Below are 23,683 nucleotides of genomic sequence, written 5' to 3' on the forward strand. Positions count from 1 at the left end.
GCCGGGCTCCTGGCGACCTGTCAGGATCACAGTTCAGGGGAACAATGAGAGCCCTGGCTTTCTACACTTTAGGGGCTGGAGGCCAAGTGTACAGAATGCTTCTTTTTTTTATTGAGATATATTCGACATACAATATTGTGTACGGTTAAGGTGTACAACACGCTGATTTGATATTCCTACATATTGTAATGTGATCGCCATTGTATTAAGCACCTCCATCATGTCACATAATTATGTTTTGGTTTTTTGTGGTAAGAACAATTAAGATATAATCTCTTAGAAAGTCTGATAAATACAATATTGCTGCCTATAGTCACTGTACTATTAGATACCCAGGACTTATTTATCTGCTAGTAGTAACCTCGCTCCTATTCCCCCGCCTCACCCCAACCCCTGGGAACCAAATTTCACTCTATTTGCAGGAGTTTGGCGTTCTTAGATTCCACATATAAGTGATATTATACAGTAGGTGTCTTTCTCTGACTTATCTCACTCCACATAATGTCCTCGAGATCCATCCATGTTGTCTCAAATGGTAAGATTTCCTCCTCTCTCATGGATGAATAATATTTGTGTGTGTGTGTGTGTGTGTGTGTGTGTGTGCTCTTTATCCACTCGTCTGTTGACAGGCACATAGCTTGTTTCCATACCTTGACTATTGTTAATAATATTACAATCAACATCGGGAGTGTATACACCTGTTCAATATGCTGTTTTCATTTCTTTGGGGATGGAGATGGAACTGTTGAATCATTCTGGTTTTTTAATTTATTTTTGAGGAATCTCCACAGTGATTGCACTGATTTACATTCCCACCAACAGTGCCCAAGGGTTGCCTTTTCTCCACATCCTCACCAGTACTTGTCCCCTCTTGTCTTCTTGACGCTAGCCGTCCTAATAGGGGTGAGGTGGTATCTCATTGTGGTTTTGATTTGCTTCCCTGATGAAGAATGATGTTGAGCATCTTTTCACGTACCCATCGACCATTTGGATGTCTTCTTTGGTAAAACATCTCTTTAGTTCCTCTGCCTATTTTTTAAATCATATCGTTTAGGGGATTTTTTTGTCACTGAGTTGTATGAATTCTTTATAAATTTTGGATATATCAGAGACATGGGTTGCAAACATTGTCTGCCATTCTACAAGTTGTCTTTCCATGTTGTTGATTGTTTCTTTTGCCGTGCAGAAGCTTTTAAGTTTGAGGCAGTCCTACTTGTTGATTTTTGCTTTTTTTTTTTTTTTTTTTGTATTTGTGCATATCCAAAAAAGTATTGGCAAGATCAATGTCAAGGAGTTTCTCCCCTATGTTTTCTTCCAGGAATCTTACAGTTTTGGGTCTTCTGATCCATTTCAAGTTAATTTCTGTGCAGAGTGGAAGACGGAAGTCCAATTTCATCTTTCTGCATGTGTTTATCCAGTATTCCCAACACCACCTGTTGAAGACGATCCTTTCCCCATTGGGTGTTCTTGGCTCCCTCATCAAATATTAGTTGACCACATACGTGAGGGTTTACTTCTGAGCTCAGAATCCTTCTTTTTAATTCGTGCTTTGCCACTGTTCCTCAGCACCATGGCATCTGCTGCAGGTAGTGTGGAGACGGTTTCCATGCACTCAGAGTGTTCTTTGAGGGGCTCAGAGAAACCCAGGAGTAGCTCCAACCACCCTCCCAGCTCTTGAAAGCCACCCTTGAACACAGAACAGCTGGGAAGGCCTTTGAACATTCCAAGGCCAGAGACAGAACTTGGAACTCAAAGCTCTTCATTTTATCTGAGTCCTTCCCCAGAGTGCTTAGTGGGTGACAAAGGATGTCTGTGCATATGACACAGAGGTGTTGCTGCCACATGTTTATACTACACACACACACACACACACACACACACACACACACACACACTTAACGATCTCTGAGGGATTTCATTTTAATCTGCTTTGGAACTAAAGTTATGGTATTAGTCTGGCGGGGCTGTGGCTTAGTCCATTCGGGCTGTTATAACAAAAGTACCATAGACTAGGAGGCTTATTAACCACAAACATTTATTTCCCACAGTTCTGGAAGCTGGGAAATCCAAGATCAAGGCACCAGTAGACTCAGTGTCTGGTGAAAGTCTGCCTCCCAGTTCACAGATGGTGCCTTCTTACTCGGTCTTCACAGGGTAAAAAAAAAAAAAAAAAAAAAAAAAGTGAGAGAGCTCTGTGGGGTCTCTTCTGTAAGGCATTAAACCTATTCATGAGGGCTCCACTCTCTTAACCAGATCACCTCCCCAAAGCCCCACTTTCTACCACCATCCCATTGAGGGTTAGGTTTTTAACATATGAATTTGGGGGGCCCGGGGTAGGGGTGGGGGGTGGAACACAAACATGCAGGCAGTCCACAGCACCGGCTGACCTCTAAGACTTCAAATTCCTGTAAAGGGAAGTAGTCTTTTCATTTCATGGTTAAACATAAGGCTTAAATACTTTAATACTCTTTTCCTGTGGAACTCAACTTCATGGTAGCTCTAAGATAATAATTACACTTGGTATCTGTCTCTGTGTTTTGGGACACCTTGATGTAGTCAAGTTCACCACACTCATACCAGGAGGACCCCCACCCCCCCCAACTCCCCCCCACCCCCAGCCTCCTTGTCCAAAGAAAGGAAATGCCAGAACTCTGAAAACTAGGGTCAAGTCTAGATTTCTAGAAGCCTGACTGGAGGGAAGGGGTGTCTCTGAGACCCCCAGGATCAGCCGTACTGACCCCTGCCAAGCATACCCGCCAGGAGGGGGAAGGGCACAGGCGCCCAAAGGGGCATGATGGAAATCGAGCTCTCTCTGCAAGGCCATCATCGCCCAGGAGATGAGCCATCCCTGCTCTGTGCTGGATGGCCTGATGAACAGAGTGCAGGTAACGGACTTGATTTCCCTCATTGATATTCTTGAGGGGGTGTTACGGACCCATTAAAGACACATCCCGGTGCTTGATGGAAATGAGCAAAGCTACAGAGAACTGGACTTAAGCTGAGGGCTGGTAGGTTTCGGTTTCTTCCTCCTGTTATTTCCTCCCTCTTTCCACAGATGGTTCTTGGGTCTTGAGCACCTCATCCTAGATGCCGGGACCAAAATGACCAAAACAAAGGGGCCACTCTCAGAGCACTCGTTCACTGGGCCACATAGTCCCCCAAAATAATCCCACCGCCTGTAATCCTGGGCCAGCTGCCCGCATGCAGAGGGCCTCGAGGAGCCAGTCCTGTACCCCAAGCAACTGGAAAGGAGGATCACATGTCATCCACCAGCTGCCGCTCAGGCGGACGGACGAGATGCCTTCCCAGAACTCGGGAAGTCCTCTGATTCGTTAAAGTGAGTAGAACCACAGGTCCTTGAGGTGGACGTGTTCTAGAAGTCGGTGAGGCCAGAAAACTGAGGACACCAGCTGGGAGCCAGGCCTCCACACTCTCCCTCGGAGCAGACCAGCATCCCAGACCCTCTATCGAAACAAAGTCCATTTTCCCTGCCTAGCGATTTAATTTATGAGGTTTTTTGTTTTTTTTTTTTTTAATGGGAATGAGGTGGAGCTGAATGCACACTGAAATGTGCAAACTGCTGCAACAGCTGAGAAACACTAATCTCCCTCCAGCATCTCCAGCGCCATTCTCCTAAAACTACCTGCTTCCAGCGAGGTTCCGTGGGTTCATTATTGCCACCGGGGGAAACCGCACTGATTTACATCCACTTTCATCGGCTGCAACCAGCCACTGTCAGCCCTGCAGGAACAGGCTTGGGTTAACCTGTTGGCCCCTCTGCAGACAGATGAGAGGGGCGCGGCTTTGCCCCCACCGGCACCGCCTCCCGCCATGCCTCACGCACAGCGACTCAGCCACGGCGATCGGGTTACCTGTCACCTGTACTTCACACATCTGATACTCTTCCCACCTGCCCCTCGCAGCAGCAGCACTGTGAGGCCCCAGGCTCAAGGCCTGCTCTTTAATTTGGCCTGTTTGAAAAGTTCCATCCGTACCCGGTGAGCTCATCAGCTACCATCAAAACTACCTTTCTTCCCCTCTGAGTACCAGGCTTTTTATAACGGCTGGCTCCAAAGGTAATTTCAAAATCCGGCCGGCTCGTGCAGAAGCCAGCGCAGCCTGTGAGACCGGAGGCCAGGCCCACATGTGAAGGCAGGGTGAGTTACAAAGCAGAATCCCCTCCTTTTAGGGAAAGCAGAGCGAAGGACTGCTCCGTAGGACTGGCCCCCGGGGCTCTGAAGACCTGAGTCCTTGGTTCTCATATTGCACCGGGTTTGAGAGAGCCGGTTGGCTGTTGGACCCCCTGCGTGCGGAACGGGGCACCTCCTAGGTCTCAGAAAAGGAAGTCTGTAATCCATACGTTGATATGCAAATGTGTGTTTACCCAGGTGAGGTGCATTGTGGGAGACGCACCTGGGATAGGTTCCCATTCTTCACTTGATCTTGATTCCAGTATTCCTATTTCACTGGGCTACCCAAAACATGGCTTCAAAAGAAAGTTCTGTTTGCACCGCACGGCTGGTCTACAAAAAATCTTGCACAGGGCCACGTTTTAACCAAATAACTAATATCATTATGTTTGCATCAGCCTGTGCGGTCATTAGGTGTCTTAGATCATAATAAGGGCACATCTAGATAGCACTTGTCCTGGAAAATCCTCAGTGGGGCTGAGTATATTTATAAGTATAATAAGTATTTTATTACTCACTGATGACAGGCCAGATGCTACTGCATTTTCTCTATGAAAGTTGCTGAGCAAGTCTGTATGGATAACCGTGCTGAGGGCCCAGGGATTTGTTCTTTCAGAGCCCTTAGCTCCCTCCCTGTGGTTGGCTGTCACAAGCCCTCGAAGGTGGGGTCTGTGCCTCAGTTAGGTTTATATACCTGGGGGTGGGCAGGGGGCCTGGCTCGGTAGGTGCTCAGTAACGGCTGGGGCAGGGGTGAGTGAGTAAAGGTGTTTGTGGATGGGCAAAAGAACAAAGTCTAGCCTGTAGATAGAGCTGGGTCAGGGAGAAAGGCTGCGGCCACGGGTGAACCCCACGAGCTGAGCAGAGTCAGCGGAAGGTGACTGCAGCCTGGTGAGCCATCTGAACTTGCAGAATGGAGTCAAGTATCTGCAGAGGCATTTGGCACAGCACGCGGCGTATTTTATGACCAGTTTATAAGGATCTTCCTGGGAAAAAAAAAAAAAGGTTGAGGACTCAGGAAGTGTAAGCAATGAGTCACCTGGTTAGCTAATCGCAGGAGTTACACACACTGGCTTCAGGATAAAGTCCATTCAGGTGTTGTTCAGGGCCCCCACAGCCACCGCAGAGGCCCGCTGCTGGGCCCGAGCCCCTCACCGATGTGCACTTCCTTCCAATGCGGCCCTGGTTCCGATCGGGGCCACACACATTCTCAGGTTGCTGATACATCACCTGCTGGCTTGTGCCGAGGCTCACAGTGTGACCAGTGCCCAGGCTTCACGGGGTGTGTGACAGCCCCCCGCACTTGGAGAAGCACAGGACGGAGACCCGCCTGCTCTACGGTGACCCCACCCATCCCCCAGCTCCCAGTACCACCCACTCCCACCCAGGAGTTGCTGACAAATGCCCTGAGCCAAAATGGAGTCCCCTTTGTGGCCTCAACTTTGTGGCTCCATCACATACCCAATCTTAGACATCCCCAAAGGAGTGCTGTCACCTTCTTCGGCTATCGCCCCGGTAAACAAACACAGCTGCCACCGCCCTTACCCCCTGCAGACTGAAACCGCATCCGGGACTCCAGGGCGGCCCTTTTGCCCCTACAAACAGCTCTGCGCACGTGCGCGGAGGCCTACATCACTCTCACGCATCACCCACAGAGAGGACAGGCGCTCACCGGCGTGGAGACCCCCAGTGCCCCCTATGTTCACTTAGGGCTCTCGGCTACATCATCCTATCGGATCCTTGCTTCCTTCCCAAAGCCCAGGGAGGCTCAGGGTCAGTAAATGAGCCAAATCAAGCTCAGCTCTTCTTTTCGAAAAAGGACATTCAAGAGCAGTCAACCACCCTGGGAAAGGGGAGAAAAGATCTGTATGTCTCTTGGGTCCCTGTCAGGTTTTTCTCTTTGACCATTATTAGCTGTGAATAGGCCTGTGGACCACAACCAAGGACTTATGCTTCTTTGAACCTCCCTAGGATAACTTGAGGTCTCAACTCAACACATTTATCGAGAGGCTACTATTTGCTATACACCGTGCTAGAAAGTGGGTGGTACAAAAGCAGTTCCTGCCTGAGGAAGCGGAGAGCAGCCAAAGAGCAGTCATGACAACAGAGTGATGGGGGAAGTGACAGAGGCCTGCATGCACTTTAGCGGAGCCCCACTGATTGTGTCTCAAGGAAGAATCTGTCTTGGGAGAAAGCTGTGGTGACATTGAGGGTTTTGCAGGATGAATAGGAGCTTGTCAGATGAGAAGTCAGGAGGTGTCCCTGGCAAAGGGACCCTTACCTATCAAGGCCGCAGGCATGACCAGCATGCAAATGCCAGGGGACAGAAGTTGCTCAGTACTTCTAGATCTCAAGTGGCAAGAAACGGGGCCAGAGATATAAATGGGGCCCAGGCGACAGAACCAACTGTGCATGCCCCGACAGGAGTTTGGGCATGATTCCCACTGAATCAGGAGTCACAGAGGCATTTCTACAGAGGAGCGTGTGGTCAGAGTCCCACTTCCGTTGATCTGGAGGAAGTGTCAAGGGAGAAGAGACGCAAGCAAGGAGACTAATAGATCAGCCACTGCGTGGTCCAGGCAGGAGAGCTGTGGGCCCGGACGGGGGTGGCCGAGCCGGTGAGGGGCACTGCTGACTCAAGAGACAGGTGAACTCCGCCTAGTCGGCCTAGAACCTGGAGGTGAGGCGGAGTCCAGAAAGAGACCAGGTTTCCTGTCGCGGGCCTCTGGACGGGCCGTAGCACCCCTGCCTGACACGGGAAATCCTGGAAGATGCGTGCACTTAAGAGAGGAAGATGGTGAGTTCGTTCCTCGCCTTCTTGCATCTGAGGTATCTGCGGGACAGTCCTGTGGAGGTGTCCATCGTGCACCTGGAAACGGGTGTCCAGTAAGAAGAGGGCCAGACGAGCAGGAGTGCAGATCAGTCCCGCGTGAGCACAGTTAGCTGCGCAGGGACGGAAGAACAGGGTCCTGCAGGGTCACCGAGTACATTCCCTCAGAATGTGAGACAGCCTGGGGAGTGAGGGGCGGGTGCTCCTCAGGTGTGGGGAGGCCAGCCTTGAGGACCGGCTGGCCCTGCAGAGGAAAAGGCAACTCGTTCTCAGTCCTGGAGAGAACCGGACACAGATGCTCGTGGGCAGCGGTGATGCGCTAAGTTGGGACAAAGGGGGACCAGAAGTGGAGAACTAGGTTTTGTTCTCCTTTGTGGAAAATGGTTACCTAGGTAACTAAGTGATATTTTTATTTATTTTTTTATGTTTTATTTATTTATTTTGAGAGAGACAGAAATAGAGCGAGTGGGGAGGGGCAGAGAGAGAGAGAGAGAGAGAGAATCCCTAGCAGGCTCCACACTGTCTGCGCAGAGCCCGACGTGGGGCTCAAACTCACTAAACTGTGAGATCGTGACCTGAGCCAAAATCAAGAGTCGGACGCTTGACTGACTGAGCCACCCAGGGGCCCCTAGGGTGATATTTTTTAAATGACCAGGTAAGAGGATCTTTAGAAAGATAAACTCCTTCTGAGTGCAACATGGTCAACTCTCTCCGTATGATATGTACATGCATTGACTGTATACCCACTACCTGAGGAAAAAGTCCTCGGGTCTTGGCAGCACTGAATTATTTCACTAAGATTTATCAAAACCATAAAAACAACAGGTTTCAGCAAGATCAAACCACTGAACATCAAACACCACGTAGACTCTGGCCAACCCTACTTGGAATCGTTGAAATCTATGAACACGTAACATAAATTACCGCTCAGCTGAGAAAAAGGCTACCCACCTTGGTGTCTGTTCCTATAAACACCACCAAACTCGACAACCAAACACAAACTTTAACCTCCCTAAGGAAAAGCGTTTCCCACCACACGGAGCCAAGTGAAATGCCTTTGGAGACAGAAGTTTGAGGGCATTCTGAAGACTTTGATGTGCCGAGAAATGTCAAGCTTGAAAGAACAAGAGGCGAGAAGAAATCAACATTTCAAGTATTTTAAAGAATCAAGGCATAAATAAAACTGCTCATTTGATCAAGTGGAGATTTACAAAAGCCTGGGTATGTGGGTTGAGTCCCAAGTGGCCAGCCCACAGCCACTAGCTGAGGAGTCCTACAGAAGGTGCAGGGTGTGTGAGGGGGTGTTGGGTCCACATTGTGGGCCCCATCCATCGAACGCCCCCCGCCTCTGCAGAGCACGGCGCAGGCGCTCTATGGACATGGGCTCCGCTGCCCAGCCTCACCTTCCAGGACAAATGACAAGGTAACGACAGCACCAGCCACACGGGAGCGCTGTGGGGGTTGATTACCTGGCCCAAGTAATACCAGTATTTGGTCCGCAGTGTCGCAAGGCAGGCCCTCCCACTCCTGAAAAGGGTAGGCCACGCCTCCCACCAGCAGCCACTGGGACAAGAGACAAGACTCAGGGGTGGGGGGGGGAAGCTTGTCACCTGGCACCACTCGAATCCCCCAGCGCTGAACCTGGCCTCCCAGAAGTCCCACCACCGTGGCCCCGGAAGCGGTGCTTCCCCAGAGTCTTGCTTTCTTTCTATGCCCGAACAGTTTTCGTGATGGAGTCGGGGTCTCCGGGCAGGGTTCGACTCTGGGCTCCAGAAGTCTGCTGCTCAACTGCCGCGTCCTCTTAGCAGGATCACTGGGAGCAGGGGAGAGGAAAGGAAGAAGGTTCAAGGGCATGTGGCCGGCTCCTGCGAAGGAGGAAGCCATGGAGACCACACCAGGCTGGGAGCCAAAAGGCTTGGTGCACTGCGGGCACCGGAGGAGCAGATGACAGAAGCTCTCGGGGCAGGAGCTTAAGGACTTGAGTGTCCAAACGAGACACAGTCCCCTCTTCCCAGCCCAATTATTTTCCTCTTCGAAGGGTTCTTTGTACGTCTTTAATCCAGGGGAAGGTTTTGGACAAAAGAGAGGCTGTTCCATCCCAAAAGCGAGTACTTGTCGGAACAAGTGACTTGCCAGAACGTTGATGGGGAAGGGCAAGGAGCCACGGAACGACTCACCCTGCGGTCCTCGGGCAATGGCAGGGCACCAGAGCGCCTCCCCGCTCTGAATCAGAAGAAGGGCATTCTTCTATTGCCAGCAACTCTGCCAGCACCAAAACAGGCCGTGCCTTTCTCTTTCCCACGTTCCTGGGTCAAGAAGCAGGTGTGGTCTATTGCACCAGGTTTACATCAACGAAAAACACATTCCTGGGCTCCTCGATCCCATTGACACGTGCAGTTTCTGAGGCTGAATGATGCCTGACCTCCCGGTCCATCGCTGTTTACTCATCCGCACAACCCACTCATCCATCGGATAATGACTGAGCGACTTGGGACGCCCCTCCCGCTCAGCCCACGAGGAGCCCACGGGGGTCCAGGAGCTGGCAAGTGGTGCCATGCTGGCAGGGGCACCTGGGAGCATCTGGGAGGGCCCTTGTAGAGCATCCGCCTGTATAAACCTGCCCCTCCTGGGGGCATCTGGGTGGCTCAGTCGGTAAAGCGTCCAACTTTGGCAGAGGTCATGATTTCGCCGTTCCCGAGTTCAAGCCCCGCGTCGGGTTCTGTGCGGACAGCTCAGAGCCTGGAGCCTGTTTCAGACTCTGTGTCTCCCTCTCTCTCTGCTCCTCCTGCACTCATGTTCTCTCTCTCTCTCTCTCTCTCTCTCTCTCAAAAATAAATAAACACTAAGCCTGCCCCTCCTGGTGCCCACATCCATGTCAGCTACTCGGTTGCATTCATTCGTTCATTCATTCATTCCTTCCTTCCAAGGACAGATACTGTGTGTCCCTAGCACCGAGCTCCCTGCCAGGTGTTGAGGGTATGATGGTGAGCTAAACTAGGCATGCTCCCATCCCTCAAGGAGCTTACGTTTAAGTGACAGGGAGAATCAGAAGGAACAAACAAACAAATACGTAGTTTCTGGTAGTGGTAGGTGCCCAGGGGAATATCAAGATTGGCAGGGGCCAGGGGCGCCTGGGTGGCTCAGTTGGTTAAGCGCCTGACTCTTGACTTTGGCTCAGGTCATGATCTCGCGGTCTGTGAGCTCGAGCCCCGCGTCGGGCTCCGTGCTGACAGCTCAGAGCCTGGAGCCTGCTTCAGATTCTGTGTCTCCCTCTCTCTCTGCCCCTCCCCGCTCACACTCTGTCTCTCTTTCTCAGAAATAAATAAGCATTAAAAAAAAAAAAAAAGCGTGGCAGGGGCCTGCTAACGCGTATCAGGAAGACTTCTCTCAGGGAGGGACACCTGAGCTGAGGCCTGGGTCATGAACCACAAGGACATCTCAGTGCTGTTCCCCTGAGCAAGAAAGCCCAAAAGGAAGCTGTGATGGAGGCCGAGGTTACCAATGTGAGAAGGAAGGCCCAGTGAGACAAGGCACCGTCTTAGCCATCAAACCCGGGGCGTGCACTGTTCAGAGCACGGGCGACAACGTCCAGGCCTCCACCCCAGGGCCTGGCCCCCCACCGGTGAGGGCTTCCTCCTCTGGGACACGGCGCTTTGATGGACAGCAGTGTAGGTGGACAGTTCTGGGCTCCTTCAGAAAAAGCAAGCAAGCACCGCTTGCTAAATTAGGAAGAGAGATCGTCTCCATGAGGACGCTCTGGTAGCTCGGTGAGCGTGATTTCCTCAGGCGACACCAGAGGGACGGCAGCTGCTGACCCTCCGGTGACGCCTGTCATGTCTCAAAGCTCAGCCAGCGGCGGCAGTCACCAGCTCTTGCTGATGCCTCCTGTGTCCTGGCATCCTAACCCCAGCTTGGGGATGCAACCTCCACATTGCATCAGGTTCCTTTCTCAAAAGAGGGGCTGAGTCAGCTCTGACCAAAGTCTCCAGGGCTCTGGACTCCCGGGCCTGGCTAGGCACTTGCTCACTTCCAGAAGCTCCCCTTCTCCCTGCCACACGGGAAAGGTGCCAGGCCACACCGCAGGCTTGGCTCCGGAGCAGCGCGCCTCCCTGCTGAATGCCGCTGCTCCGTGCGCTTCCCGAGGTGACAAATGACCTTGAATCACATTGGTGAAGGAATGGCTGTCAGCCTTCTCATCCATCGGTCACGTTGCGACACAGCCCTCGGTGAGCAGAACCAGTTCCCGAGCGCGAGCTCGGGGAGTTCCAAGCACCTCCCGGGCCGGGCTCGCAGAACTCACAGTGACATCGGCCCACACGGGCCCAGAACCACCCTGGCCCACTGCCACCAAAGGTGGGACGACGGGGACTTGGGAAAGTGGGAGAGGTCCGAGGACCAGGACTAATCCCCAGCTCTCCCTTTGCTGAGTGACTTCGGACGGAGGACTTGACTTCTCTGAGCTGCTGCGTCTGCACTGATGAAATGCCAGTACTGTTGCGGGTTGTGGCCAGAATCAAATGAGAAAATGGCCATGAGGGCACTTGGTGTGCTTCAAAGCACCACGTCAGTGACAGCGGTCTGTCCACTGAAAAGTCGATCATAATGAGTGAGCTTCTGAGTCTTTACCCAAGGAGTTCTTGGGGTATGAGAACGGATATCTCTGAATCTATTCCTGGGACACGGGAAGACAACCTCATAATACGATGTTCTCGGTACATCAGAAACATCCTGTGTGAAATCCATGATGAGAACCCCCTGCCACAGCAAAAAGCTTTACGATGAGACGCCAGGAAATTCCCACAGACGTAAATATTATAATACATCCTTAGCTCCAAAATAATTCCTCGGAGGGACGCGTGGCTGGCTCAGTCGGTGGAGCCTGTGACTCTGGATCTCCGGTTGTGAGTTCGGGCCCCACGTTGGGTGTAGGGCTTACTTAAAAATAGTGATGATAATGATAATGATAATCATAACAATTCCTTGGAGACCCAGAATCGGAATTTTCATTGCACTAATGGCTCTGAGTTGAGCCGGCAGTAGGTGGGTCCAGTAGGGGGCTTGAGTCGTTTTCTCTGATGCAATCTTTTTTGTAGCTTTCAATTTATACTATGGGGTAAGAACTAGCATGTTCTTCAAAGCTCCATGCCAAGTCAGTGGCCACAAAGAATCCTAGCCCTCCTGCTTAGTGGACTCCTCTCTGGTCAGTGAACACATGGGCCCATCCTCCTCAAATGCCCCTTCTCAGAAGAAATTGCTAATCACTTTGCCGTTCTATTTTATCAGTCAAAAGACACGCCAAGACTTAGGTCCTTCCTTACCCACAGGTAACAGATCAGCCAAAGTGGGGCGCCGAGGAGTAAATGTCCAAGGATTTGGCCATGGAAGGAAGGGGCTGGATGGGAAGGGACAAGCAAGTTGAGTCCACGGAAGGCTGTTCACCACATCACATACAGAAGTTCCCCAACTTATCTGCGGTTTCGCTCTCTGCGGTTTCAGTTACCTGCGGTCAACTGCGGTCGGGAAGGTGATCCTCCTGGGGTATAGCCAGGTCACAATGCCCACATCATTCACCCCGCTTCATCTTATCACGTGGACATGTGATCATCCCCCGTCATCACAAGAGGAGGGAGGAGTACGGTACAGTAAGCTATTTTGAGAGAGAGACCACTTTCACATAACTTTTACTACAGTATACTGTTGTAACTGTTCTCTTTGATTATTAGCTATTGTTGTCACTCTCTTAATGCGCCTCATTTGTAAATTAAACATATCGTACGTATGTATAGGAAAAAAGTGGCACACATACAGGGTTCGGTACTGTCTGCAGTTTCAGGCACCCACAAAGAAGGGGGTCTGACTGTAGAGCAACCCCAGGCTGGTCTGCTCCCCGCGTCATAAACCCACAGTGACAGAGCCCCGCTGCAGCTTAGAGATCAGGAGTCTGATCCTCCTTGAAAAAGACTGGGTTTGAGCACTGGAAGGGTCAGGTGAATTCAGAACTCCTGCTGTACGACCCACCCTCCTTCTCCGTGGTCTGAGAGGAAGAGCTCAAGAAACACAGATGCCCAAGCCCCAGAAGTAGCCATCTGGAAGCAGGCATCTCCAACTCCCCATGTCCAAGACCATCCTTTGTGTCTCCTGTCCATGCGTCTTCCTCAGTCTCTCCGCCTTAGTCCATGGCCCTGTCCTCCAGCTCAAGCAAACGCCTAGAAATCATCCTTCATGCCCCACATCGAGTCCCTCACAAAAGGGTGTCCGTGCTACCTCCCCAGGACGTCCTGACTCCTGCACCACCCCCTTGCATCCACAATCACACCTGGTCCCCTGGCCCGTGACCAGGTCCCTGCACACCCCCTCTTCCCATCATCCAGGAGCAGCGTCCTTCTCCTCCACCTTGGGACAGGCCACCCTCACCGTCCTCTCGGGGCCCCTGCACAGCTGTCCCTCCCTCTGGAATGCCGGTCCGGGTCTGACTCCTTCTCCTCATTTGGGATTAGCCCATGGAGACTCCTTCTCTTATTCCTCTCTAAAGCTGCCCCTCTCCCCCACCCTCCCCTCCAGCCAATCTCTGTCCGTCACAGTATCTGCACTTTCCTCATAGCACCTGGCACCCTCCGAAATTACTTCTTCTTAATGTTATGTGTCGGTGATCTGTCTCCTACGAGCTCCTCAGGCCAAAGGCCACGTGTCCTCACTCGCCACGTACCCCTGGTGCCTGGAACAATCCCTGGGCCGGCACAGGATGCGGCACAGGGATACGCGGACCACCTCCGAGAGTCCCGCAACTTTAAGCCAAAGGACGCCTCCCGGGTCACCGGTGTCAACACCTCAGACCAAGGACAGTAACTGAGCTCCTGGCGGCCCCTCAGTGCTGTGGGAGAAGCCTGACCCTCCCCCACTTCTAGCCTCCTTCTCCAAAGGGCCTCCCCACGCTGCCCAGGACCCCCCGCCCCAGGAGTTAGGGACAGGGCACCCACCGGCCCTCCGTGCCCCAGAGCCCCGGGAGAGAGAGCAACCTCTTTCCTTTCCTGGCCTCGCCACCTGGCTGGGCAAGCTTTTCAATCTCCTCATCCGTAAGACAGGGACAGAGAATGCTTTGTCACCCCACCTACTTCTCACGGGTGTTATGAAACAACTGTTTGCTCGGAAAACACTTTGAGCAACTTGGGTAAAGGTGCCTGTGGCTCAGATGACTCCTGCTGCACTCGATCCAGGCGGGGAGGGGGGGGGGCTGTGCCAACCAGGCATCCGGTCACCGCCTTGGCCGCCCGAGGGACGGGAGGCAGGAGGCGCGGCAGCCTCTCCTGTGTCACCGAGCCTGTTGGCTGTGCTGTGGTCCCAGAATATGCCCACGAGGGGGGGGGGGGGGGGGGGGGGGGGGGGTGTGTGTGTGTGTGTGTGTGTGTGTGTGTGTGTGTGTGTGCGCGCGCGCGCGCGCGGGCGCGTGCGCATTCCTCGGCCTGCCTGACCCACTGATTTCAGCAGAATATGAGCTCTCCATGGGCCTGGACGGAGGCCACCGGACGCCCAGCCCGCCTGCTTGTCAGGAAGGCGAGCTGCGGGTTACCTGGGGATAACCTGTCTGAGCTCAGGCCGCAGGGGCGGGGACGGCCGCCCCGGTGCCAGCCTCGCAGGCAGGGAGCCGGGAACAAAGGAACCCTGTCTTGGCTCCTCGCCTGGCCAGAGCCGATCTTAACCTGCAGGCGCTCAGGTGCCCCTCACCGGCGGCAGCCGGCAGTGGCCACCACGTTGCCATGACAACCGTACCTGGCTACCCTCCCTCTGCTCCTGGGAGGGGCCGGGGAGGGGGGGGGGGCGGACCGCCCCAGCATGGACCAGGCACATCCGGGGGCCTCCCAGCGCAGCTCGAGGCTGAGCAGGGGGCAAAACCCCGGCCTGGGGGTGCGAGGGGACAACGGTCCCGTCTGCCATTCAGTCAACACCGAGTCTCCGCTTCTGGCCGGACGCAGGGCTCGGAGCCCCGACAGGCCTCGCTCCCTGCAGCCCCCTCCCACGGGCTGCTGCTCCCCTAGAGCGGGTGGCAAGGCGCTCAGCAGACAGAGAACAACAGACAGCATGTACATTTAATTATAACTCTCCCGGATAGGAAGGGCTGGCTATATACAGTGCGTCTGCCTGTTACTAATTATATTTATTTTCAAAGGAAGAAGGGGGGGGGGGGATCTTCTGAAGATGAGTCAGAAAAAAAAAAAAAAAAACCTTCATTGTTATGAAAGCGGAGGAACGTCTCCTGAGGGTGTCTGTAACGCATCGCTGTCACGGCCTGACAATGGAAAAGCTGAGCGCAGAGCCAAGCCAGCCGGTAAACACCTCGTGGCGGCTTTCCTGGCCAGGGCCCTGCGAGCCGGTACCTGCGCCACATGCCCAAGCACGATCAATATGAAAGGCCTTCTCCCTCCCGGACGGAGCCGCCGCTTAGAGCCTGGCTGAGCATCCTATTCCTGCAAAGACGGGGCCGTGCGGCATCTGCTGTCACCTTAATTGGGAGGCAGCGTTCCAGTTGAAACACAGCAAAGGTTTCTCCCTCATCAAAGGAAAAGCGTCCTGACCAGATGGCTGAAATGAAAAGGCTTCGTCTTCAGCCTCCATGCAGCCAACGGTGTTATTAATAACAGCACCGAGAATGCCACAAACCAAACGAGAGCACCTAGAAACCCAAAATAGTCACCCGCATGCAGGCCAGAAGTCGCCGGCACTTGGGGGGGCGGACGCATGAATCTCTGGTTTCAGGGGGAGACGCGGCCGCACACACGGGGGACTCGCGTCCGTGTCTGTGTCCGCCGTCTGTGCGTGTCAGGTGCACATGGCTGCTTTCGGGGGGCCCGTTCGTCAGGCCCGCTCTGCCTGTCGGCCCCCTCTTCCTTTGAGACCACACGGCTGCCCTGCCCCCTCCGCACAGATACACCCATGGGGTGAGGGCCACAGGGAGCTTGAGGGGACGCATGCGCCCCAGGGAGCCACCCAAAGACACAGTGTTCACAACGGGGTTTCCAATAATTTTTTAAATAGCCACACTTGTTTTGTTTGCTTTCTTCCAGGAAGGCTGCACTGTTCTGGAAAAGGAGGGGGAGGCAAGAAAAATGTGAGTTCATTTCCTGAGTCTTTTAAATCTTTCTCCGTAGACGGAGCACCGAGGAGCCGTGGCCGGAGGGCAGAGCGGCCTCAGGCACGCAGCACACATGGAAGGAGGTTCGGAACTTGTCCCCGCCGCGTGCTCTTTCCAGGCCATGGCAGGACGCTGGGTTTAGCGATGAGACCGCACTGAAGGATCCGGATGCACGTGGGCTCTCCACCTCCCTCCCAAGAAAATGGTTTGAAGGCCAGTTGCTTTCACAATGGGTTTTTCCCGTTTGCCCAGGCAAGGTTGGACTGTGAAATCGGTTCATCCGAAAGAGAGGGCAGAAAATGGATCCGATGCCGGATTACCGGGGACACGGGAGAGTTTGGAAAGAGCCAACGCTTGTCAGAGTGCCTTTCCACACACATTATTTTACCCACTTCTCAGAGCAACCCCGTGAAGCACATGGCGGTGTGCCCGTTCCACAGGCGAGGCTCTGGGGGTGAAGCAGCAAATCCAAGGGCACCTCACCTCCCCTGCAGACAAATCATCTTTCCTGTCGTGAGCTACCTCCCCTTCATTGCTGCAGTCAGCATCTTACGCCAAAGTTCTTCGTGGGATGGGCTGGCCCACATCCATCTGCCTGTCTCCCCAGCCAGGATGAAGACACCATGAAGATGGGGACTTTCCTTGCTCACAGATGTGTGTGGTGGCCCGTCACGACCTTGAGCACAGTAGCTCTGTAGTATGTATCTGTCCTACGAAGGAAGGACTGAATGAATGAAAGAGTCCCGCCCCCGAAGGAGGAAAGGGGGTCCAAATGAGAAGCATGACGATCTCTGGCGGGCCAGCTGAGATACTACAAGGGTCATTCTGAAGCCAGGGGCACAGGATGCCCCAAGCTGAGCAAACCATGACCTGGAGGGCCCAGCTGTCAGGCAGTGGAGTGGCCTTTGCCCCTCGCATCCGGGCACCGTGGGCCCACGCACAGCACATGCGGCCAGAGCAACTTTAGACAGATGCACCCTCAGGAACCCAGAGAGCCCTGCTTTTCCCTGGAAGTGGCCTGGCAAGTCAGGGGCAGGGTCTGGCATCAGACCTGTCAGTCCTTCCCAGAAATTCCGAGCGGCCCATGGATTAAAGCGAGGACCAGCTTTTGGAACAATGGTCCCCGTTCTGGTTTTGCCTCACAGAGACGATGCCTGGCCTCACAGTTCGGGAGCCTGGCCCCTGAGTAAGTCTCCCTAATCCTCACTGTGCCTTCCCCCTGCTCTCCTCTGAGACCCCAAGGTGGCTTCAGTGGACGGTTAGACAGAGGAAAGTGCAGCAGACGGAAGGCCGCACAGAAGACAGGCCTGGAAAGAGGAGGCTCCCCCACCCCCGGCCGTCGTGCCTCCCTGCAGGCTGATTTTGCTCTGACAGCCTTGCGGGTGTTTGTCTTTGATCTTGGTTGTCAGCACAAGCAAGTGTAAGTGCTGACTGTGCCTGGCCTTGCCTTCAACACCACAACTGCTGGGGACACCCAGGGCCCTGCCCTCAGAAGGTGCCCAGTCCCAAACGACGCCAGGCAGCAAACCAAGCCCCCCACCCCCCGCCCCCAGAGCCCAGAGGCACGAGCCAGGCTGCCTGCCACTCAGGGTCCGCTGCTCCTCTGGGCAGATGTGAAGAAGCTAGGCGCTCCCAGCCTCAAAGGGCCAATTCCTCCCTTTTGGACTCTTAGTTTCTGGTTCTGCTGGGTCACGGTTTAAGAGGAAGTAGATCCCATCATCTCTAGGACAGCAAATGGGGGACTCGTAACAAATCACCCGTATTGAGACCACATTCTGTTCCGGGTCACACAGAGTAAACATTAGAAACCAGACTCGGCACATCTCCTTTCTTCTGACAGGTGGCCCTTTGGAGCTGTGGCAAAAATGACCACTCTGGGGCCCAGAGGGCCAGGACTGCCTGCGGGCACAGTGCATAATGCACAGCAGAGGAGACCTGGGGACACCGGCACTCACCCCTGGACCGTGCCTTCCACGACAACTTCCCTCCAAAAGGCCATTTGGCTACAACGTATCATATGACTTGTTCTTAGAGTTACATTTTAACTGACAAAGTTTAACAACAACTATGACTTATGGCCTTCTAAAATTGGCAGCAGAAAAATGAACTGAGGAAGTAATGGAAAAAAACCACAAGTGAAGCCACTCTGTATTATGCACAATTTCTGTTGTGCTTTTTTTTCCCTTCCCAAGCATGTGTGTGTGTGTGTGTGCGCGCATGCGCGTGCCCATGTGTGTGTCTGTGTGTGTGTTTTCGAAGGGTAGCAAATATTTTCCAGATACACTGTCCTGGCATTCCCAAGCACATATTTATGCCAAGTTTATAAAAAGCAGCTGCAGACAGGGTTGACTGAAAGGATTGCTCTGCTGTCTGGCTTCCAGAAGGTGCTTCGGGTCTTACTCTGTCACCAGGACAGCCTTACCTCCCAAAACTCTCTGACCCGCGCTGCACGTCTGGAAGAGGACAAACCCGCGGCACAGAGTGACCTGGACGAGCGCTCGCCCCTGGCTCTTCTGACCTTCCGCATCACGCGTCTGGTCCGCAAGGTGCTTGATCGTTTTTAGTCATTCAAAATCCTCACACAGATACAAAAAGGGAAGTGTTCCAAGACTCATTTCACAGATATCTGGAGGGCTCGGAGGGCCATCGTCAGCACCGCTTTCTGAGGGTTTAGAACGTCTGGGGGAGCCCTCCGTGCATAAGCTGTGTCAACCTGCCTTTGCAGCTGCTCGCTCTGGGTTCAGCAGGACACCCTTCCTACGGCCTAAGACCCTCCAACCCTCCCCTTCACCCCTCCGTGGCCTCCCCCCGCTTCTGCTCGGCGAGAAGCTCCAGCCTCCACTTTAGCGTGTTCGTGTTTCCTCACCACACACCCTGCAACCCCCTGGGGCATCCCGAGCGACTGCTCACGGGCACCCAAACCCAGACTCTCACTGGCCTGGGGTGGGGACTCCACTCGCCTCCCTCCTCCATCACAGGCTTAATGAAGACAATAGTCGCCTGCTTTGTAGCTCTGCTGGGGGTGACTAATTGGTTAATCTTGGGAAGGCCCTTTGAAGATGAAAAGCTGGGTATTACTCATAGGGTTGGAGGCACGCACCTGCCCCAGTCGGGGCCTGAGTCAGCAGAGAATGACCTCCCACCTGCGGTCAGCCTGGATCCCCCACTCAAGGTCAGCGCTGGCTGGCAGGAGGGGCGTGGCGAGCACCGGCCAAGGGGAAACCAGGAGGCCTCGGCGGCCTGTGCTGTGTGGGCCGCTCTGAGTCAGGGGACTGCTTCACTGGCATTTACATGGTTTAACAAGCCTTCAAAGGACTCTGCCAAGAGGGCAGCACATGTCCGAGAATATCAGGCAAGACAGTATTTCCTGGTCATTGTTCAGGGAAAATGCCTTCCTCACAGCTAACTCCTCCCAAGCAACAGCGTTTTCTCCTTCCTCCTGGGGAAGGCGAGCTGGGGCAGCGGTGGGTGGCTCTGTGGCGGGCAGACCTGAGGTCCGCGGTGCCAGGGTGGGGCATCGGTGCTTTCCCATCTTCTCTGGCTCGTGGTCCCCACCACACACATCTCTGAGAAAGAGGAAGTGACAGCAAGAACAGGGAACCAGAAGCCAAAACAAGGGATGAAGGCGAGGGTCGCTTATGACCACGCCCCCACCCACCCTTGACCCGGTGGGTCGAGGGGGATTTTGACACAGTGGCAGCTGGGAAGCCAAGAACAGAAAGCCTTTAATCCGTGCAACCTAATGCCAAGATTCCGCCTGAGAGAGCTCACTTCCTGCACTGTCTGCACATTCCTCCCGTTCCTCCCAAGCACCTTCTCCCAGTGACCCCTCTCCATGCAGCCTCTGCTCTCCCCCCACGGCCAACTGCTCCTTTCTTCCAGAAAACAAGGCCTGCGGCCAGAAGGATTCCACGCACTTCTGTTTCTCTTTAAGATCCCTAGGTCCTTAGGAGCTTTTCATGGCCCTTTCTCCTCCGGCAGATTGCCTGGAACCCCAGAGCAAACCCCCCCCCCCACCCCCGACACACAGAATGATAAAGATCTGGAAAAGTAGGATGGAAGGATGGGGGGGGGGGGGGCGGACCAGAGCGGTCACTAAATCTTAACACCCAGCAGGGAGTGGATTGCAGAGGGGCGGGGTGGGGGGGGCAGGCCAGCAGGAATGGGCTAGGAAATGATTTTGTTCTGCCTCTGTTTGGAAGGAGGTGCTTGGAAATGACAGTTTGGAGAAGATGGGGGGGTGGGGTAGGTAGTGTTTCAAGGGAGGCGGCCTCTCTTCCGCAGTTCTAACAGTGCCATCAAGTGGCTCTGCGTGCAGACGCAGGACAGAGCCTCCAGACAGCCCGAGCTGACCCCGTGGACGGGGGAGCAACGGGGCTTTGTAAAGGACAGTGGCCAGCGTCTCACCTCAGCCACAGAGCCGAGCGCCTTCCCCTGGAACGGTCTGCGGGGAGGGGAGGAAGGTTCCCCCCAAGTGTATGTCCCCTAAGGGAAACGGGCCATCACGTTCACCGTGCTCCTGCAAGATGCTTCATTTAGCCTCTCGGCCCACACACAGGGACAATGCTGGGAGGCGCGGGGACAAGAGTCACTGTACCATGGGAGGCACCAAAGCACATTTTCAACCTGACACATGGTCAGTGACCACAGCAAGCCTGCCTGTGCCACCCGGCCCTTGTCTGGAGATCCTCGGTGAAGGAGAAACGAGGACTGAAGGGTGCTGGGCAAGACGTGGTCTGGTGAGCACGCCAGAGGAAGCTTCTGGCCAGGGACACAAGCCGCCTTCTGGTGTTAACACTGACTTTCGCTGTCTTCCTTTTTTCTTTTTCTTTTTAACTCTGCAAGTCAAAACCAACTCACCTTAGAAATACAAAAGTGATTTTCTTTCTAAAGAGGAATTTAAAAGAAACAGAAGGCTTTCCCAACAGTTTTGTGTTTGGGTTACTGGGAATGAGGAGGAGACAGAGCCGGGGGGGGGGAGCGAACGTTCCACAAGGAGTCAGGGCCCCGTGCCATTCCTAGCCCCCACACTCAGCTGCTGCGTGTATGTCTGAGGAGGTGACCTCACTCACTAATCTCATTAAAAAAAATTTTTTTTGATGTTTTTATTTATTTTTGAGAGTGAGACAGAGAGCAAGCAGGGGTAGGGGCAGAGAGAGAAGGAGACACAGAGTCCGAAGCAGGCTCCAGTCTCTGAGCTGTCAGCACAGGGCCCGACACGGGGCTCAAACCCACGAACCACGAAATCATGACCTGAGCCGAAGTCGGACGCTCAACTGACTGAATCACCCAGGCGCCCCTCTAACTTCATTTTCCTACAAAAACCGGGGGCAGAAATAGATCCATAGTTTCCAGAACTACACTCCCAGGCCCCAGGGGAGGGTTGGCAGTTTGGTAGAACTTTGGTCCCCATGCCTTTTACCAGAACAACTCTGTCTTTATCCACAGTATCGTGGCGACTTCTCAGATACCTGTCCAGACCATGACTCTCAGAACTGTTGGCCACACCGGCAGAGTTAAGGCCCCAACATGGTGTTTATACTTCATGACCCCAGACCCGGACTACAGTTGAGTACATAAGAGATGGGCAGCTGCCCAGGTGAGCCAATCTGATTCTCCCTCCCCAGAATTTGAAACTGGGTCAGGCTGGGTCAAAGTTGGTCTCTGTTAGAGCTGAGGCAGCTATATTGGGTCAGAGGACAGAGGGGCTCAGAGCGCCAGCCCCTCCCTCGGATCCCCTCTGAACCTTCACTGTGTTCCCCCCCTACGATATATTGCCGCTATTAAAAAAGGTTGGGTTTTTTTTTATGTTTATTTATTTTTAAGAAACAGAGTGCTAGCAGGGGAGGAGCAAAGAGGGAGACACAGAATCCAAAGCAGTCTCCAGGCTCTGAGCTGTCAGCACAGAGCCTGACGCGGGGCTCGAACTCACGAACCATGAGATCATGACTGGAGACGAAGTTGAATGCTTACCGACCAAACCACCCAGGCGCCCCAGCCCCTGCGGACAAGACCATCTAAACACTTCTTCCCAGATCTGAGAAACAATAAGATCACCCAACCCAGTGCAACAAACCTCATCTCCCAGAGCCACATTCTGTTTTTGAAAATAAAGGGAAGTTTCTAAACAGACCATGTTACCTTATGAATTAAAATGTTTAACAGACTAGGCATGTAATGGATCAGTAAATATTCACATTATCATTTCTATTACTGGTGTGTTCAAAACTTATTTACAAATCAATCATACTTTCTTGTTGCTATAAATTTTAACTTCAAAAACATTTTCTTGTTCGTATCTACTTGGACCTCATTTATCAATAATGTGGGTTTTTTTTAACGTTTATTTATTTTTAAGAAACAGAGTGCTAGCAGGGGAGGAGCAAAGAGGGAGACACAGAATCCGAAGCAGTCTCCGGGCTCTGAGCTGTCAGCACAGAGCCTGACGCGGGGCTCGAACTCACTAGCTATGAGATCATGACCTGAGCTGAAGTTGGACGCTTAACCGACTGAGCCGCCCAGGCACCCCAATAATATTTTAAAATTTTATTTTGTCCTGAAATCTTCCATCCAAGGACTTAAGTATCTATAAATATGCTAGTGCATTCATTCATCCATTTTCTTAGATGCTCTGAGTTTACCAAAGAATAGATCCCTTCACTAAGATCTTACAGGGTAGAACTTGAAGAAACCATAATTTTAAGTGCATATTTCCTAAATTAGGTCTTCTTATATTATAGAAGACCCGTGCCTCACTCCACAACAGATTAAAGAATCACACATTCTAAACTTAGGAAAAGGCTCTCAAGGTACTTGAGTATTTGTCAAACTCTGGGTCATGACTCAAAAGTGAGCCCTGAAATCAAGTCAGTGTACCAGAGGGGCACCTGGCTGACCCAGTCGGTTAAGCATCCGACTCTTGGTTTTGACTCAGGTCATGATCTCACAGTTCATGGGTTTGAACTCCACATCGGGCTCCGCAGCCGACAGTGCAGACCCTGCTTGGGATCCTCTCTCTTTCTGCCCCTCCCCCTCTTGCACCATCTCTGTCTCTCTCAAAATAAGTAAATAAACTTAAAAATTTAGTGCACCAGAGCCAGCACTTTAGAATTGTTTTTTTTTTTTAATTTTTTTTAAACATTTATTTATTTTTGAGACACAGAGAGACAGAGCATGAACGGGGGGGGGGGGGGGGGGGGGGGGCAGAGAGAGAGGGAGACACAGAATCGGAAGCAGGCTCCAGGCTCTGAGCCGTCAGCCCAGAGCCCGACGCGAGGCCCGTACTCACGGACCGCGAGATCGTGACCTGAGCTGAAGTCGGATGCTTAACCGACTGAGCCACCCAGGCGCCCCTAGAATTGTTTTTTAAAACCGAGAGGCTGTCACACGCAGTAAGGCTGCGTATTGTTATGTAAAACACATCCGATTTCAGGTATATAGGTGTGTGGGGGCGCGTGGGGGCGGTAAAGATGTCAAATGCACATCTCGCTGGGGACGTCCGAGTGGTCTGTCGGGACCACCCCTCCTCTTCCTCACCCC

At 53.1% G+C, this 23,683-nt stretch overlaps 1 protein-coding gene and 2 long non-coding RNA genes across 5 annotated transcripts in view; 2 read left to right on the forward strand and 1 right to left on the reverse strand.

Moving 5' to 3' along the window:
• Positions 1–23,683, forward strand: part of TBCE (tubulin folding cofactor E) — a 622,247-nt gene that overhangs the window by 249,316 nt on the left and 349,248 nt on the right. The window lies entirely within an intron of this gene.
• On the reverse strand, positions 1,214–6,066 carry LOC132685490 (uncharacterized). The gene is made up of 2 exons (XR_009613144.3): positions 3,644–6,066; positions 1,214–2,145 (listed from the first exon to the last, which is right to left on the reverse strand). It is a non-coding gene; the product is annotated as an uncharacterized LOC132685490 (long non-coding RNA).
• On the forward strand, positions 15,252–22,783 carry LOC132685489 (uncharacterized). 3 transcript variants are annotated; one of them, XR_013550441.2, is made up of 4 exons: positions 15,252–15,340; positions 16,077–20,883; positions 21,593–21,743; positions 21,971–22,783. It is a non-coding gene; the product is annotated as an uncharacterized LOC132685489 (long non-coding RNA). The 3 variants fall into 3 exon arrangements; XR_013550440.2 differs by lacking the exon at positions 21,971–22,783 and having other exon boundaries at positions 21,593–21,935; XR_009613139.3 differs by lacking the exon at positions 21,971–22,783 and having other exon boundaries at positions 16,077–18,690; positions 21,593–21,935.

Source organism: Panthera onca, chromosome D2 (assembly GCF_046562875.1).
Source record: "Panthera onca isolate mPanOnc1 chromosome D2, mPanOnc1 haplotype 2, whole genome shotgun sequence".
NCBI lineage: Eukaryota > Metazoa > Chordata > Mammalia > Carnivora > Felidae > Panthera > Panthera onca.